The 18,190-nt window shown below is 40.2% G+C and overlaps 1 protein-coding gene across 7 annotated transcripts in view; it reads right to left on the bottom strand.

The window, feature by feature from the left end:
• Positions 1–18,190, bottom strand: part of rhbdf1a (rhomboid 5 homolog 1a (Drosophila)) — a 373,026-nt gene that overhangs the window by 208,154 nt on the left and 146,682 nt on the right. Inside the window, exon 1 of one of the 7 annotated variants that reach the window (XM_059979630.1) lies at positions 9,166–9,189. The exons of the other annotated variants lie outside the window; for them this stretch is intronic. The gene's annotated coding sequence lies outside the window, so the exon portion shown is untranslated. Of the gene's footprint in view, positions 1–9,165; positions 9,190–18,190 lie in introns of those variants that run through there. 7 annotated transcript variants of the gene reach the window in all.

Consider the following 18,190-nt stretch of genomic DNA (forward strand, 5'->3'; position numbering starts at 1 on the left):
AACAGGCTGTTGATTAATGCAGGGGAACAATGCCATCAAGTCCACCCACTTGTAGACCCCAAAACACTTCTCAGGGACCTGAACTATGTTTAAGTTGCATCAGCTCAATTCTAATCTGAGTCACATTCAGAGCATAAAAAACGTTTAACAAAAAACACGTCTTCCAGCCTGCTGAAACAGTTAGTGAGAAGGGGGGTGTCAGTGATGAGAATACACTTCCTTCTCCTGCTACAGGTGAAAAAAAAATACCTGTTGAAGGGGTTTGTGGAGCACTGCAGAGGCTGCACAAGCCCTGGAATACACAGGAGGCAAACCTGCCATCCTGGCCCAAGTATTAGTCCATAACCCAGTCTATACAAGCAGCTGCCACAATCATAAGGATTTTCCTGAGCATTCCCATCACCCTACATGATGCTCATCTGGTGATGGTTGGAACTTATCTTCCTTCCCCACCCCCCAAGACAGGCATCCCAATTCACAGATAAGAATGATGGGCAAAGGGGTGGGGGGAGCAGTTAGAAGTTGTCCCAGTCTTTATCTTCCCAAATACAAGGCTTTGAACATTAGGTTGCAATGTCCTGATGAGGGTGGTGTCAGTGCTTTTCCGTTCATTTTATGAAGAAATTAACAAATTCAGTTTATGAGCAGATTAACCATTACAAATTCACAGCACGTAAACTAGATATATTACAATTGGTACAGGCTGCACATCTGGATATCTAATCACTAGGGGTCCTATGCTCGAGCTCCCAACATAATTGCACAACTGCCTTTGGCAACATGTAAGGAATACAAAACCACTGGGGGCCTGTCTGCCACAGATTATTTAACATGCTGGCTATCTCACTGTTGTGATTGTGTATTAGGAGCAACTGCTCATCTTAATTTACTCAGTGGCATTCTGACTGGTTACTTCAGATAACCAGTTTTCGGTTACTCTTCATACTTTATTTTTGTTCCATAATTGTGTCATGACTAAGTCAACAACATTCTAAATGTTCAAATTTAGTGACTGGAAATAATGCATGGGAATGGCTTAGTTGTGCAAATCATCCATCCTCCTCCCACACAAAAGCTTGTAGCAGCCAGACTCCGCTTTGGAAAATGTGGATCTGTCTGTCCCAGCAGAAGTTATTGGTCATCTGATCTACACCCACCTTATCTTCTTGAAATGAGGAAAGGCATGGGGTGGATTTCTGCACTCTGAGACTAGCTTCATGCATCTCTTTGCATTTGAGAATTAATAAACTTTAATATTAGAAAGTGTGTTAAATCCCAGACAGAATAACAAGAAAAACGTAAGTAAACCATGTCTCAAACCACACAGCACAAGCTCAGTCCTCCCTTGCGGAAATAAGCATTTACAGACAAAGCAGGTTAGATTCCTCCTGGTTGGATTTGCAGTTAAATACAGTTTGGAATTTGAAAGGGAAATATTTTGGACAAACCTCCATCCCATATCCTATGTTAAATAGCTGCATTATTGGAACAACACAAAAAGGAAATTACTTCAGATTTCCCCAGGGAAACAAAAGACTGTTGCAAAATTCCCCATTGTGGTTTATGAAAGACAAAAGCAAAAACAGCAGTAAAAACAGGGAGTAAGGAGAGGGTGCACTGAGAGGGTGCACTGAGAGGGCGCACTGAGAGGGCAAAGCACACCCATGTTTTCCCATGTTATTCTTTCTAAACTTTTCAATGGAATACTATATGCATCAGAATTGCTCTCTGGGCTCTACTATATAATTCTTAAACACCTATTCAGAAAGGCAAAATGACCAAAGAACATTTCAGTATTGATTTTCCATCTGCCTGAAGGTGTTGCATGTCAGTATGGTTGACCAACTTGGTAAAATATGAATATATAATGATACTTCTACTAAACAGAGTTCACAGGTTGACCGCCAAACAATAGCTATAATATTCAAGACATTTAAAACTTAAGAATTGAGGCCCTCACATACCACGAATAAGCCATTCAACCCCAATCAATAAGATAGATGATACTCCTCAGTTGCATTTTCTTGCATTAATTCCAAAAGACATTCACATTTTTGAAAAGGCTCCAACCTCAGATGAGCTGATAACATCCCACCTACTGCCCAGTTTCCACTGAACTAACTTCCTCATTTTTCCTTGAAAGTTCCCTGTCAGCTGATGCCATCAATTCCCTCCCACAGTAAATGCCTTCAGCTTTCTCCCACTTCCACTCAAAACACACATCAACCCTTGTTGACAACCCACCCTTCTCAATCCTTGCATTTTTCTGCAGTTTCCCAGCCTCCTTTTTCCCTCTTAGGCACTCTGTACACTTCCATCCATTCACACATTACCTGGAACTTCATGTTTTTGTTCCTCCATCACCCATGCCAATAGGGGGCATTAGACTGTGCGGAGGGCAAAAACAAAGCTTTATTTAACTGTGACAACTATTAATCCCTCGACCTTTGCCAATTTACTGCTGCCCCTTATTATCACTGCTGCCCACTAACAATCTCCCTCCTCCATTCTCCGACTGAAAGAGCCACACATCCTTCCATTCCAGCTACAAGAATTCTGGACTTGTACTTCAGCCTCCATGCTCAAGGTTCTCCCTCAGGCAGCCCTTCTCTGTCAAGGATGTCTACAACTTTGTGTGTTCTAAAGTGAATGTCGTGAAACACTATGACGAGCTTAATAGGGCAAGTGGTTAGGTTGTTTCGAGTGTTGTACATTCAGGCCTTCCCAGATAATTCATCAGCCAAAGTTCCCACGAGTCAGTAGGACGTTTCACATTTTCAAGGAAGCACTGAGCGTTTAGAAAGCCTCTTGCAGTTATGAAAGATTCCTTCGTTGTACCCTTGTTCCCATTTTTTCTCACCTCCTCAGGAGGAGGCAATGTGAACAAAGGCTGCTGCTCGGTTAGTTGAGCTTGATAAGATGCTGCTCTGGGAGAAAGTGCCAAAGCTGTTAAGGTAGCACTGACGATACAACTCCAATCCTTTAGTGAGCTTGCTGTAAATTTCTTGTGCCTTGTAGAACAAAGAGATCTGGGAATACAGGTCCATAATTCGTTGAAAGTGCCGTCACAGCTAGATAGTCATAAAGAAAGCTTTTGGCACATGGACCTTCATAAATCAATATACTGAGTACAGGAGATGAGATATGTTGAAATTATTTAAGATATTGGTGAAGCCTAATTTGGAGTAATGTGTGCAGTTTGGTCACCCACCTACAGGAAAGATGTAAACAAGGCTGAAAGAGTGCAGAAAAATTCACTAGTATGTTGCCCGGTCTGAGACCCGACTTAAGGAAAGATTAAATAGGTTAGGAAGTAGAAGAGTGAAAGGACATTTGGTAGAAATAAACAAAATTATGAGGGGTATAGATAAGGTAAATGCAAGGAGGCTTTTCCCACTGAGGTTGGGTGAATCTACAACCAGAGATCATGGGTTAAGGGTGAGAGTTAAAAAGTTTAAGGGCAACACAAAGGGAAACTTCTTCACTCAGAGGGTTGTGAGAGTGCAGAATGAGATGTCAGCACAAATTAGATGCTATTTAATCATTTGTTCCCAAAGTCAGAGAAATTAATTGGTGGCTCAAAGATTGAATTTGGAGAAAAAGGTTTCTATTAATAAGACATTAATATCTGAACTGGGAAAGACATTGTTCTGTTGCTCAGGCTTCACATGAATCAGACTGACAGTCACCAGAGCTTAGAGTGAGGGTAGAATTCTAGCAAAGAAAAATTTAAAAAGTTGAAGGGAAGTGCAAAGCGATACAATAGTTCAGCATCGTCAAAGGGAAAGGGAAATTAGGGATAGTATCAAGTCCAAAGAAGAAATATATAAATTAGCCAGAAAAAGTGGCACACCCGAGGACTGGGAGAAATTCAGAATCCAGCGGAGGAGGACAAAGGGCTTAAGTAGGAAAGGGAGAAAAGATTATAAGAGAAAGCTGGCATGGAACATAAAAACTGACTATAAAAACTTTTATAAATATGTGAAAAGAAAAACATTGGTTAAGACAAATGTAGGTCCCTTACAGTCAGAAACAGGTGAATTGATCATAGGGAACAAAGACATGGCAGACCAATTGAATAACTACTTTGGTTCTGTCTTCACTAAGGAGGACATAAATAATCTTCCAGAAATAGTAAGGGACCGAGGGTCTAGTGAGATGGAGGAACTGAGGGAAATACATGTTAGTAGGGAAGTGGTGTTAGGTAAATTGAAGGGATTAAAGGCAGAGAAATCCCCAGGGCTAGATGGTCTGCATCCCAGAGTGCTTAAGGAAGTAGCCCAAGAAATAGTGGATGCATTAGTGATAATTTTTCAAAACTCCTTAGATTCTGGATTAGTTCCTGAGGATTGGAGGGTGGCTAATGTAACCCCACTTTTTAAAAAAAGGAGGGAGAGAGAAACCGGGGAATTATAGACCGGTTAGTCTAACAGCAGTGGTAGGGAAAATGCTAGTGTCGGTTATCAAAGATGTGATAACAGCACCTTTGGAAAGAGCTGAAATCATCGGACAAAGTCAGCATGGATTTGTGAAAGGAAAATCATGTCTGACGAATCTTATAGAATTTTTTGAGGATGTTACTAGTAGAGTGGATAGGGAAGAACCAGTGGATGTGGTATATTTGGATTTTTAAAAGGCTTTTGAAAAGGTCCCAACACAGGCGATTAGTGTGCAAACTTAAAGCACACAGTATTGGGGGTATGGTACTGATGTGGATAGAGAATTGGTTGGCAGACAGGAAGCAACAGTGGGGATAAACTGGACCTTTTCAGAATGGCAGGCAGTGACTAGTGGGGTACCGCAAAGATCAGTGCTGGGACCCCAGTTGTTTACAATATATATTAATGATTTAGACGAAGGAATTAAATACAGCATCTCCAAGTTTGCGGATGACACAAAGCTGGACAGCAGTGTTAGCTGTGAGGAGGATGCTAAGAGGATGCAGGGTGACTTGGATAGGTTAGGTGAGTGGGCAAATTCATTGCAGATGCAATTTACTGTGGATAAATGTGAGGTTATCCACTTTGGTGGCAAGAACAGGAAAACAGATTATTATCTGAATGGTGGCCCACTAGGAAAAGGGGAGGTGCAACAAGACCTGGGTGTCAATGTACACCAGTCATTGAAAGTGGTTATGCAGGTACAGCAGGCGGTGAAAATGGCGAATGGTATGTTGGCATTCGTATCAAGAGGATTCGAGTACAGGAGCAGGGAGGTTCCACTGCAGTTGTACAAGGCCTTGGTGAGACCACACCTGGAGTATTGTGTGCAGTTTTGGTCCCCAAATCTGAGGAAAGACATTCTTGCCACAGAGGGAGTACAAAGAAGGTTCACCAGATTGATTCCTGGGATGGCAGGACTTTCATATGAAGAAAGACTGGATCAACTAGGCTTATACTCGCTGGAATTTAGAAGATTGAGTGGGGATCTTATTGAAACATAAAATTCTAAAGGGATTGGACAGGCTAGATGCAGGAAGATTGTTTCCGATGTTGGGGAAGTCCAGAATGAGGGGTCACAGTTTAAGGATAAAAGGGAAGCCTTTTAGGACCGAGATGAGGAAAAACTTCTTCACACACAGAGTGGTGAATCTGTGGAATTCTCTGCCACAGGAAACAATTAAGGCCGGTTCATTGGCTAGGAGTTAGATATGACCCTTGTGGCTTAAGGGATCAGGGGTATGGAGAGAAAGCAGGTATAGGGTTCTGAGTTGGATGATCAGCCATGATCATACTGAATGGCGGTGCAGGCTCGAAGGGCTGAATGGACTACTCCTGCACCTATTTTCTATATTTCTATGTTTCCAAAGGGGAAACAATGACCAAAGTATATGAGGAAGGATCAGTGCAAATAAAAAGTCTTTTCCTTTGAAGTCAGAGCAGGGTAAATGGCAGAAAGACAAAGTTGTAGCTGTATTTCAAATCTGATGAGGTATTTGTAAGAGCAGTTGAATTACACAAAATGGAAACAAATGCAATTAAGTTCCAACACTTAGCAGAGACTGGGCTGAAAAGTGACCAAAAGTGAGAATTAACTTTTCCAGTAAACTTAATGCAGCATTCCAGAAATAACCCTAAATCAAGAATTGGAAAGAACTCAGAAGTTATAAATGACTGGGAGAATGGTACTTAGCAAATTGCTGGAAGTACGAGCTGAGATCAAGAGTACTGACAGCTATACCCTACAGGGTTACCAAAGGGGATAGTGAGATAGTTAATGCATCAGTTTTAAATTTTCCAAGCCCTAGATTTGGGGAATATTCCAGAGTTAAGGAAATAGCTAAAGCAACTCCTTTAGTTAAAAAGGGAGACAAAAAGCAGGAGATTATAGAACAAATTTACATCTACAGCAAGTACAAAGAACTTATTGAGAACATTGTAACTGGGCACATTAATATAATGAGGGAAAGTCAATGTGGTTTTATAAAAGGAAATCAAGTAATTTATTGGAGCTCTCTGAAGTAACATCCTGTGGATAAAAGGGGAAGTGGCGGCTGTACTATATCCAAAAGGTATTTGCTAAGGTGCCAGCTCAAAGATTATTACCAAAAATTAAAGCTCACATTGTGGGAAGCAATAGTGGTATGGAAGATTGGCTGGCAAAAAGGAAATATTTCTGGTTGACTAAATGTAACAAGCAATAATGTGTCACAGGTATAGTTTAATGTGGATAAAGGGCAAGTTGCAGTTGCTAGATTTGCTTGATTACACAAAGAAATTAAGTTGTGAGGCGAACATAAGGAGGCACAAGTGCAAAGGATATTCCTTCTCATGGAAGAATTTAGAACTAAGAATTACTATTTAGGAACAAGGACTCAACTATCTAAGAGATGAGGAGAGTTCTTTCCCTTAAGTTCATTAGTCTTTGGGACACTCTAAGGTAATGAAAGCAGAGTCTGAATATTTCTAAGGCAGAAGTGCATCCTTGATTGGGGTGAGGGGGTGAAAGTGCCACAAGCTGAGGGGATGTTTTGTGTCATCAGTGAGCTGCTACTTTGCTAGAACAGGAAACAACACAGCCCTGAAAAGGTCAGATAAATCAGGTTTAGAGTTTTAAATGAGATTTGCCAGTGTACACAGAAACTTTCTTATTTTAATGGCCTTCTCCCATTTGAGCTAGACTACAGGTATAACTGAAACTCTAGTCAAGGAGATGTTACACATTAACACGAGGCTAATTAACGTTACCAGCCCGTCCATCACATGGCAGCCCGAGGTGTTGCTAATTCACAGCAGCTTTCCCCAAACATTTTTTTGCTGAATTGTTAATTTACAATAGAAGTTACATATTTACTGAATGTTTACATACACAAGAAATATTTATGCAAATGACACTTTTTTCCATCTTGATTCTGAGTGGCCTATTTTAGGGTGTGGTTATTCAGTAATGTCTATTTTTAAAAATATTCAGGCGATAACCCCATCTGGAGTCACAGATGCAGAAGCTACATAAAGAGGCAAGAGTGAAGGAAGACAGACAATTGAGCATACACAAAGGGTGTGGTAGATAACAGGAAAATAGACTCCATGACATTAGCAGTGGGTATTGTGCTCTTGGAAGCAATCCAGTATCACCCAACCCACTTCTACTATGAAGGAAATGTACGATTTGAGTCACTATACTCATCTGAAACTGTGTCATTACACCCACTGCATTACAAAAACAAACAAAATCTATCCAATAATTAAGACACTGTAAAATCCCCTGAAGAAGCTGGATAATCAATGCCTTTGAGAGGAAAATCCTACAAAAGATAGGGGACAGCCTAGTGCATCATGGGTAAAACCCTCCCAACCATTGAGCACATCTATATGAAATGTTGCCGTAGAAAAGCAGCATCCATCATCAAAGATTCTCATCACCCAGGCCGTGCTGCTTTCCCGCTGCTGCCATCAGGTAGAAGGTACAGGAGCCTCAGGACTCGCACCACCAGGTTCAAGAACAGTTCCTAACTCTCATCTATCAGGCACTTGAACAAAAGGGAATAGCTACACTCATCTAAGGACTGTTATATTGATGGATATTAAGTTGTTATCTTACACTCATTATTATTGCTATTTACTTTTATCTACATCTGCACAGTTTGTTTACAGTTAATGTTCTACAGATTTGCTCAGTATGCCCACAGAAAAAGAATCTCGGGACTGTACGTGGTGACAGGTATGTATTCTGATAATAAATTTTACTTTGAACTAAGACAGCAAATGAATGTCTCATTCAATAGTAATAGTCAATAGTAAGCTATTGACTCCTTTTATCAGCTTCGTCATTTAATAAGAATAAGGAAGGCCTCTCGCCTCAATGACAGTTCCATGAAGAGGCCTCATATCCCTTGCTTCCTGTAACATTCAAAACTCAAAATACTGTATTCTAAGAGTTCAGGAACATGAAATGTTGAGGGCATGCGTTACTACACAACAAAAACTTTCCAAAATGCTTTATAATGAAATTACATTTAAAATACAAAAATTCTTAACATATAGGGAAACAAGTCAAGACTACAAAGATCCAAATCTCTTAAGAACAAAAGAAAATAGGAGAAATCTACTCGCTCTTCAGGTGAACTAAGTTACTATGACCATGGCCGATTCATCTTCAGGCCTCATCTTTTCTGTGCTAGTTTCCCATGACCTTCAGGGCCTAGCTCTTTAAGAATCTCCACAGCTTCATGTCCTAGAGAATTCTGTAGGTTCAGTACCAATGAAAACTTAAATATATTATTTTTCAAAAGGGTAATATATTAAGAATAGAAATAGTGACACACTGTATGGGCTTCCATTTGAACGGAGGCATGGAAATGTGACTGTAAAGGGATGAATGTTTGTTCTTCAAAGGGTCCAGGCCCGAAACATTTCCATAGATGCTGCCTGACCTGCTGTTTTTCTCCAGCATTTTTTGTGTGTTGCTTTGAATGTTTATTGTAACAGCTTTCATCAGTTGTTTCAATATCTTTAACTTTATCAGCATTGAAAGTTGCAGAAAATCTGCAGGAACATGCAGCAATGTAAACCTATTGTGTATGACATTGTAGAGATGAGTAACAAATAAACAATTTGGTATATTGCAGCTAGTATCCTGTTTTAAATCCTACATGCACTGTACTTAGACAGGTTTCCTCAGTCTAAACATAGCTGTGAGATTCTGGAAGCAAAGCAAAGACATTACCAGCTTGGTAGAATTCCTTCACTCCTTCCCAATAATCCTGTATCTCAGGGTGCTTGTCCAATTTCCTTTAACTTAGTTTCCTGTCCCAGCTGCTACTGGTCCTCTGACTGCAAAGAGCCTTGAGTTTACGAGACCATTAGAAGCTTCTGAAAATCCGTGTGGTCAACATCTACTGGAAAACAGATGTTAGGATCACGATGCACAATTAATCCATCCTTACTTTACAGCAGGCAAGACAACATTCATGCCGCAGCCTCCAAGGGTAATTCGTCTTGCAGGAAATGACCAAAAATGAGAAATTAACGTAAGGGGAATGGCAAGAATGTGGACAGTGTTACGTACTTTGTGCCCTCAGTGATAGGACACCAATATTTATTGGTAGGTGATGCACCATCAATAACTCACACTGAGACGTAGGCGAGATATCGGCTTTTATTGACTGGAAGAAGGAACCAGGAGTGAGTGTCTATCATACAAGGTCCTGGAGACTGAGGCCGATCTTCAGGCCGCAGGTCTCCTTTATACAGGGGCCTGTGGGAGGAGCCACAGGAGCAGTCAGCAGGGGCGTGTCCCGACAGGCACATAGTTCACCACAGTAGGTTTAGAGTACAGCAAATCATAAACACAACAGATTCTGCAGACATTGGGAATCCAGAGCAGTATCCTATCTCTAAATGACTGGACCAGTACCAGACTGCACTACTTCAAACATCCACTCACCCTTTCACCACCAGAGCAGCAATCTCAGGGCTCTGCCACAATCTTCACATCGCCCACACAATTAACGCATTCCATAGCTTTATGTCCCACAACCACATGCGTCCAGTTTTCAAATTTAGAATCAGCTAGTCAGTAAACAAATCTGGCGATGAAATCTAAAATTCCATTAACTTCTATTTCAATATCCTTTAAGATACAAATCAGGACTCTTTCTCCATTCTAATACACGAACCTGCACTCTTTTTAAAGATGATTCTGAACTCTGCAAGACCCCGCAACTCCCACCGCTGACATTGAACACTGCTATTTTAGCCTGCTTCACTATCTCATCAAAATGTCTTTGCAAAATGACTTCATAAGGATTTCTATCCAAATCACTGATTAAAAAGACCCAATGGTTCCTAAATTGACACTAATTCATACCAAAAATTTCTGAGCAGGTTTACTGAAAAGCAACTCTAAACATGTTTGCCAAACTCTCTCAATTCATTTCAAACTGTTCACCCTCAGGCACCATAGAATGACTTCATTTTCTTCTGTAGTTACGTTGCTTGCTTTGCAATGGTGCAAAACATCAAAAGGGACACCAGAGACCATGTCAGTATAACAATTTGATAGGGAAGTCAGCAGCCTAAGAATTTCTCCCCTAACTGGCACATTATTGCATTGTAACTGAAACGGTTTTCCAAAGTATCCACTTACAATGTGACCTAACTTTCTAGCCATCACTCTGCAGGAGAGTTGAACGGGGATTTACAACATCCTACAGAAGTCTGATGTAGAAATCAATTATCAAGACAGGCAGAACATATGACCAGAGTGCCTGGCCCAACATCAACTGGTGATACAAATTGAATGATAGTCAATGTAGGTTATCCATCACTTTAAGAAAGAATAATTTTCACTTGCACAGAAAAAAAGGATTGGCTCCATGTACAAACTACCAGGCACAAAAACTTTGCCCTCCATTCCCCCTCTTCTCACCAATTTTAGTCACTTCCTTTTCATTCTGCATCCTTCATTGTACTTATGGTATTCTTTTTAAGGCATCCCTCAAATCTATCTACACCAAATCCACATCAACCTCAGTTCTCTATGATTCAGGGTACCTAAATTATCTTTTTATAAATTCATACCAGCCAATTTCTCTCATAAAAACTATTTATACACAGCAAATACTGCGCATCAATAGTAAAATGGCAGTCACTACAATATCAGCCCCATTACATCCCACTGGAAAGATCCTCTTAACTGTACTGAATGAGTTAATTCGGGCTATGTCTGATCCCAATTATGTGGGAGCCATTATGTATCCAAGCATGAGCAAAGATTTAGCCATCTCGTGCAATAAACACTCCCAGATGTCTTCATACCTTTGAAAGATATAGCCTGCTTACTCTGAACTTCATAAGATTTGAAGTGAAGCAGATACCAGCCAGTGTATTAGTGACATTTGCTACTCTTTTACTAGCAAAAGAAATTTTAAATTCCATTTTACTTGGGATCTTGTCGTGCAGAACAGAACTACTTTTGCCGTTTCACATGGTGTTTTGAAATTTAAAATAAAAAACTTTGATACATTGATACTTCATGTGAATCACCTTTGATATCCTGTGCTAGTATAGTTACCTGGAAACAGGAATGAACTGAGGTTGTTGGGATGTCATGAGAACAATGCCGCTGCAGCCACAATGACATACACACCCTGCCCACCAAAAATATCAAACTGAAAAAAACAACCACACCTTACTTTTTTTTTATTAAATCTAGGCTAGGCAAGCATGATTAAAAAGATTTAACCCAGTCCTCAATTTAAGTTTTTTTAAATCTTTTCTTTTTATTGGACACTTAAATAATTGTGTTAAACAAGCATCCAAATTGGATTTCCAGAAAACAATTAAGTTTAAATGGGAAGCAGAGTACACAGTAACAAAGTACCAATGGGCATGGCACGTGAGAATTGAACTGAGCACAAAACCTGAACTATCATTTGAACTATGGCTGCCCAACTGCATCCTGCAGCAGTGTCTCATCTTCTAATATGAAGATCTCCCATTTCCCCCTCATACTTATCCAACTTCACTTAAATGCATCATTGCTTTTTTTAAAACCTCAAATGCTCAGCACAAAAGCTAGCTCCAGATGCAATGAGATGCTATAGGAGCCTGACTGCTGCTTAAAAAAGCTCCCCCCTCTCCATCAGATTTCTGAATGGTCCTTAAGTCGATGAACACTACCCCAATATCTTTTGCACGATTTATTTTTGTAATTTATATTCATCCCGTCTTTCCACTGTACTACTGCCACAAAACAAGTTTTGTATCTTCTAAGTTGGCAACAATAAATCCGATTCTGATTCCTCAGGTATTTCTCCTAGATTCCATGATATTGATTAACTCTACTTAAGACACCCAAGATCCTCCGGCATGGTTGTGTAGTGGTTAGCACAACACATTATAGTATCAGCGAACCAGGTTCAATTCCCACCACTGTCTGTAAGGAGCTCTCTTTATGACTGCATGGGTTTTCTCCAGGTGCTCTGCTTTTCTCCCACAGTCCAAAGACGTAGCGGTTGGTAGGTTAATTGGTCATTGTAAATTGTCCTGTGATTAGGCTAGGATTGAATCAGGAGTTGCTGATGGTGCAGCTTGAAGAGCCTATTCTGTGCTGTATCTCAATAAATCAGTAAATAATTTCCCATAAACATGTCTTGTCCAATACATTCAGAATTTTAAAAGCTTCACTCTTTTAGAGCAAGCCTCCTAGTCAGTCCATTTGGTTGAGACCTTTACCACACTTCTTCCATCATCCTTGTGAAGCTGCTCTGCAACAACGCCACAGCCACAATCATTTGGCAACACAAATAAGAACACATATTTAACATAATTTTGCCAACAAAACCATCCAAGTTTGGCTGGGCAGCATCAGTGGAAAGAGATATATAAGTAAACTTCAATCATAAAAATATTTCCAAGAATAAACTGTGTAATACCTTTTCATTCTTACATTCATAGACAATGCATCAAGTAGTGTTCTGTTACATTCCTTAAAACCACTGGGACTGTAGTCACTCGTGGACTCCTGGGGTAGTACAATATCACAATCATTGAAGGCTTCCTCGTCCAACCTGGCCCCCTCCCTGTCCAGTAGCAGATGAAACCTATACTGTTGCCCCGCCCTTCTGTCCCTGGGAACAAGCCCATAGATCAGAGATTTCTTTGTCACACACCTCAGGATGTAGCGTAACACAGGCCCTTGCATCTCTCTCTACACCCTCTTCACTAACCCACAGTCTGCAAAGACCTGTTTCCGATCTGAGACCCTTCATCAAAAGCCTCTTTCAGTTCTGATAAAGAGGTCCTGGAAGTGAAATGTTAACTGTTTCACTTTGCACAGATGCTGCCTTAGGCTGCTGACTTTTACCAGCATTTTGTTTTGTTACATAATTCCAGGATATGAAGCTTTTTTGATTTATTATTAACCTCCATTTTCAGTTCTAATCTGTCAGAAATGAACCCATTGCTATTATGTTGGTACCTCTGATGACCTGCCATCTGTTTTCGCTAGAGGCAATGCAGTTGAACAATGTATCTTGTGTAAAGTCACCGAGATGGATCAAGAAAGGTGGAGAATTGGACTTGCTTCCATTGGCTTAAAAAAAGTTTGTGGAAAATAAAAATAATTTTAGATAACATTGTAAATAAAAGGCAAGCAAAGCTATGACTAATGAACAAGTCCTCAATGTTGGTCAAAGTTGGCAAGAGATCACGGGTGGCATCAAGAAAGGAAAGAACAAAATTATCTGAAGAAACAAGAATAAAGATAAAATCCAGAACAACCACATTCCACAAATGAAAATAGCTAGAATACCTTTATATGGGCTGCTGCACACAGAGAAAACAGCCCAGGAACACAAAGGAAGCACTGGACAATGTTAACAATGACTGACACAGAGCAAAACATAATTGAAGCAGAGACCACAGATAAAAACAGCTGAAATAGTCTGACAAATAACGCAGTCTTAACATTCAGTCCAAGTAACAGGAGCTTAGCTGCAGGGTAAGAGTTCGGACATGAGCAGCGGATCTGACCCTTCACGCCTCCTCTATCTTCATACTCAAATCCTTTCCCTTTGTATTGAAAAATCCAAATATTAAACCTGTCAAATCTGCAGTCCTGATGCAGGGCTCTGTCCCAAAATGTCAACCACTCCTTTCCTCTCTCAGAAGCTTTTTGACTTACTGTGTTCTTCCAGATTCCAGTACTGTATCTGCAGTGTCTTGTCAGGATCAGGTTTAATATTGCTGGCATACGCTGTGAAATTTGGCAACTTTGTGCCAATAGTACAATGCAATACATGATAAATACAGGGGGAATTCTTGAATTACATACACCTATATTAAATAGTTATATTAAATCAAGTGGTGCAAATACAGGAAAAAAAAGTAGTGAGGTGGTGTTCATGGGTTCAATATCCATGTAGAAATCTGAAGTTATTCCTGATTTGCTGAGTGTGTACCTTCAAGGCTTCTGTACATCCTTGCTGATGGTAAGAATAAGAAGAGAGCATTTCCTGGATTGTAGGGGTCCTTAATGATGGACACCACCTTTCTGAAGCACTGCTCCTTGAAGATGCCTTCCATAGTACAGAGAATAGTGCACATGATGGAGCTAACTTCATCACTCTGCAGTTTTTTTCAATCCTGTGCAGTAGCACCCCCACCAATACCAGATGGTGATGCATCCAGAATAAATGTTCTGCACAATATATCCGTAGAAATTCTTGAGTACTTTAGGTGACAAACCAAATCTCCTGAAACTCTTGATGAAATATAGCCGCTGTCTCCATCTATTAACGCCTGCCTTTAATACACTTGGCAATTGACTGATCACTCAGAACAAAAAACAGCCTGCCTTGGGTAAGATCCTTTAACCACTGCAACTCTCCTTGGTGCAGATATTCAGATTCACTCTCCTCAAGATGAAGACTTCTCTCTCTCTAAGATGGCTGACCCTTCTTTTGAAATCATGAATCCTGGTTTTAGATTTGGGTGGGGGGGGGGGGGGGGGGAGAGAGAGGAACTTCCCTACATTTGTCTTTAAAAAATATTGTACAGAAATAAGAAATTTTAGCTCACAGGTGTTCACACATTCAATTTTTATTAGTGCTATTATCCCTTATTTCCTTCCAGTCTTAAAGATGATTTATATTGAAACTATACATCTACAAATGCCTGTAGCTTTCACCAAGTTCAGCTCTACAATGCTTTGGATATCGGCCCACTTTATCTTATCACAAATAAAAGTTTAAAACATGTAAAACAGCCATTAAAATTATTCTATAATATCTACAGTCCCAAGCCTGAGCAACAATATGAGTAAAGAATGCTAAAAATGCTGCTGATGGCCACTCAAGAATCAGGAAGTACTTAATCACCACTGGCTTGAGAGAATCTTACTCCCTTGGTGATGGGGGAAAGAGACAGCTCTTCCTTTCCCAGGATTACTTAAACACATCGATTTCTGTTCCCAGGGCAATCTGAACTGCACCATGTCCAGTTTTTCCACATTAGGCTGCAAGTATCTAATAGTTAAAACATTCTAAAATTATGCAAAATGGGGATTGTAAATCTAGGTTCATGACCTCTTGATTCAAGAATCTGCTTCAGCCTACAATTTATGTTTACTCGACCCTTTGGCACTAGGATGAAACTTTTTAATTCTTTTACAACACCTTGCTCCTGTAGTGAATGCAGTGACACCAAGCAGATCTTGAACAGCTATTAATACAAGTGCTTCTACTCACCCAATGGCTGCAGTGCACCAGCTCCTTAATGACGGGAGACAAGAATTTAATCTGCCACTGCTTCTTCTGCATCATTGGCACGCTTCATGGCCCACCACTAAACTAGGGTTGCGTACCATCACTGTGGGATGGTACTGCTCCAAATAGCACAACATACCACAATATGGCTTTGGTGAAAAGTATTACTTTAGCTTTACATCTGAACACTTCCTCTGAGGGCTTTGGACAAAATTCATTCATGTTGTACACTTCTTAAAGAGTAATCAAAATCATTGCCAGTACTGTCAAACTTGGAAGTAATTCTTCAATTAGTATTGTTTTGGACTCCAGCACAATATGCACTGCATAGCAGCCAATAGAACACACTTGCATTGCTTACATCCGCTGATAGTAGTACCTCAATCTACTAATTATTAAAGACTCCAGAATATCTGCAGTTGCTGGAAATCCAAGTGACACACACAAAACGCGGGAGGAACTCAGCAGGCCAAGCAGCATCTGTGGAAAAGAGTGAACAGTCAACATCTCAGGCCGAGACCCTTCATCAGGCCAGCAACTGTTTACTCTTTTCCATCGATCCTTCCTGACCTGTTGAGTTTCTCCAGCATTTTGTGTACGTTGCTCATTATTAAAGACTCAAGTTTACTAAAATCCTAGCATTAAAGACTCCTTAGAGAATACCTGCTGCATATTTAAAACTAAAGCAGCTAATTTCCAACCCCCCCCCCCCCAAGCAAACACATTTCACAAAAGGAAGGGTCAGGCTTTACTTACTTTACAGCAACGACAGTACCATTAAAATGACTCATTAAAATTCCTGTTCACAGATAGTGAGCCCTGTCTGCATGGACACATGATCAACTCTCATCTCTGCATTTACTGCTCAGGTGCCATTTCAAACTGAAGCTGTAATAACTTAACTGCAAAACTCGTTGTGAAACATCCATTCAGGAATCTGGTTTATCAAGTAACCCTACTATCAAATGTCTACTTCTATTTCATTGAAAATTAAGCAACGTGTTGAGGCAAATTAAACTTAACCCATTCACCGCCTGTCTCTAGTTTTTAAATACCAGTACCACAGAACCCCATCTTTATAAAAAGAGGAATATGTTAAAGTTTAATCATTAGAGGTGGCTGGATTTTCACCCTGGTAAGACTTCATAATTCACACTAAAGTTCCCAAACACTTGACCGAGCTCTCTGTCAGCTTCAAACTGCACTCCCCTTAATTTCTGGGAAAATAAACTTTTAATCCACTGCCTTTTTTCTTCTGGTTCAGATTTAAAATCAAGGGAAGAAAAAAACTTGAGGGGCAGGATCTTAAAAGGGATACAAGCCTCTACCAGCCTTCTAACTTCATGAGCTTGTCACTGGACCTCAATAGCGGAATTGGCCTCCTTGTCACAGGTAGTTTCCTGTTAGTCATTGCCCAAGAATGCTTTGCAACTTCGCTGTGCAATCCTGAAAACACAGGAACCAGTCCACAAACCACACAGCAAGCGCTTCCAGCAAAAAAACAGTACAATGTGCTTATGTGGAGGGACTGGTGGTGAGTGGGGTGAAGCACAATTTCAAAGGGTAAAATTAGCATTGGTTTTCATACAGGCTGAGTACCACCTTATCTGAAATGCCAAAATCCAAAAACCTTTTATTGAGTCCCAACATGACGTCACAAATGGAAAATTCCACAAGGTGCCGGGAAGGTTCCCAGGTGATGCGCAGATCTCTGTGCACTACAGTTTTGAGAAGTGACCTCACGTACATGATGAACAGGAGTTCATGAAAAATAGAAAAACACTGCATAAAGCGAAAAATTAAAATCTCGATCATGCATTGAAAGAGTGGATTCGTCAGGGGAGTGAATATATGCCGCTCAATGGAATGCTGATCATGAAGCATGAAGCAAAGACATATCACGATGAACTGAAAATTGGAGGTAACTGTGAATATTCAGCAAGCCAGATGCAAAATTTGAGAAAAGGCACAGCATTAAATTCTTAAGGATTTGAAACAGAAGAATCAAAATCAGGTTTAATATCATCAGCATAAGTTGTGAAATTTGTTAACTTTGTGGCAGCAGTACAATACAGGATATAGAATAAAGACTGGATTACAGTAAGCATATGTATATTAAATAATTAAAGTAAGTAGTGTGAAAGCAGAAAAAAAATTAGTGAGATAACATTCACAGGTACAATGTCCATTTAGAAATAGGATGGCAGAGGGGAAGAAGCTGTTCCTGAAAGCTCTGCTCATGAAGCAGTAGAGGAATTCATTGATGAGTTTGCCTAGATCAGGGGTCAGCAACCTTTACCACTGAAAGAGCCACTTGGACCCGTTTCCCACAGAAAAGAAAACACTGGGAGCCGCAAAACCCGTTTGACATTTAAAATGAAATAACACTGCATACAACGTTTTTTTTGCCTTTATGCTATGTATAGACAAACTATAATGTGTTGCATTTATGAAATTGATGAACTCCTGCAGAGAAAACGA

The sequence above is a fragment of the Hypanus sabinus genome, chromosome 9 (genome assembly GCF_030144855.1).
Source record: "Hypanus sabinus isolate sHypSab1 chromosome 9, sHypSab1.hap1, whole genome shotgun sequence".
In the NCBI taxonomy this organism is placed as follows: Eukaryota; Metazoa; Chordata; class Chondrichthyes; order Myliobatiformes; family Dasyatidae; genus Hypanus; species Hypanus sabinus.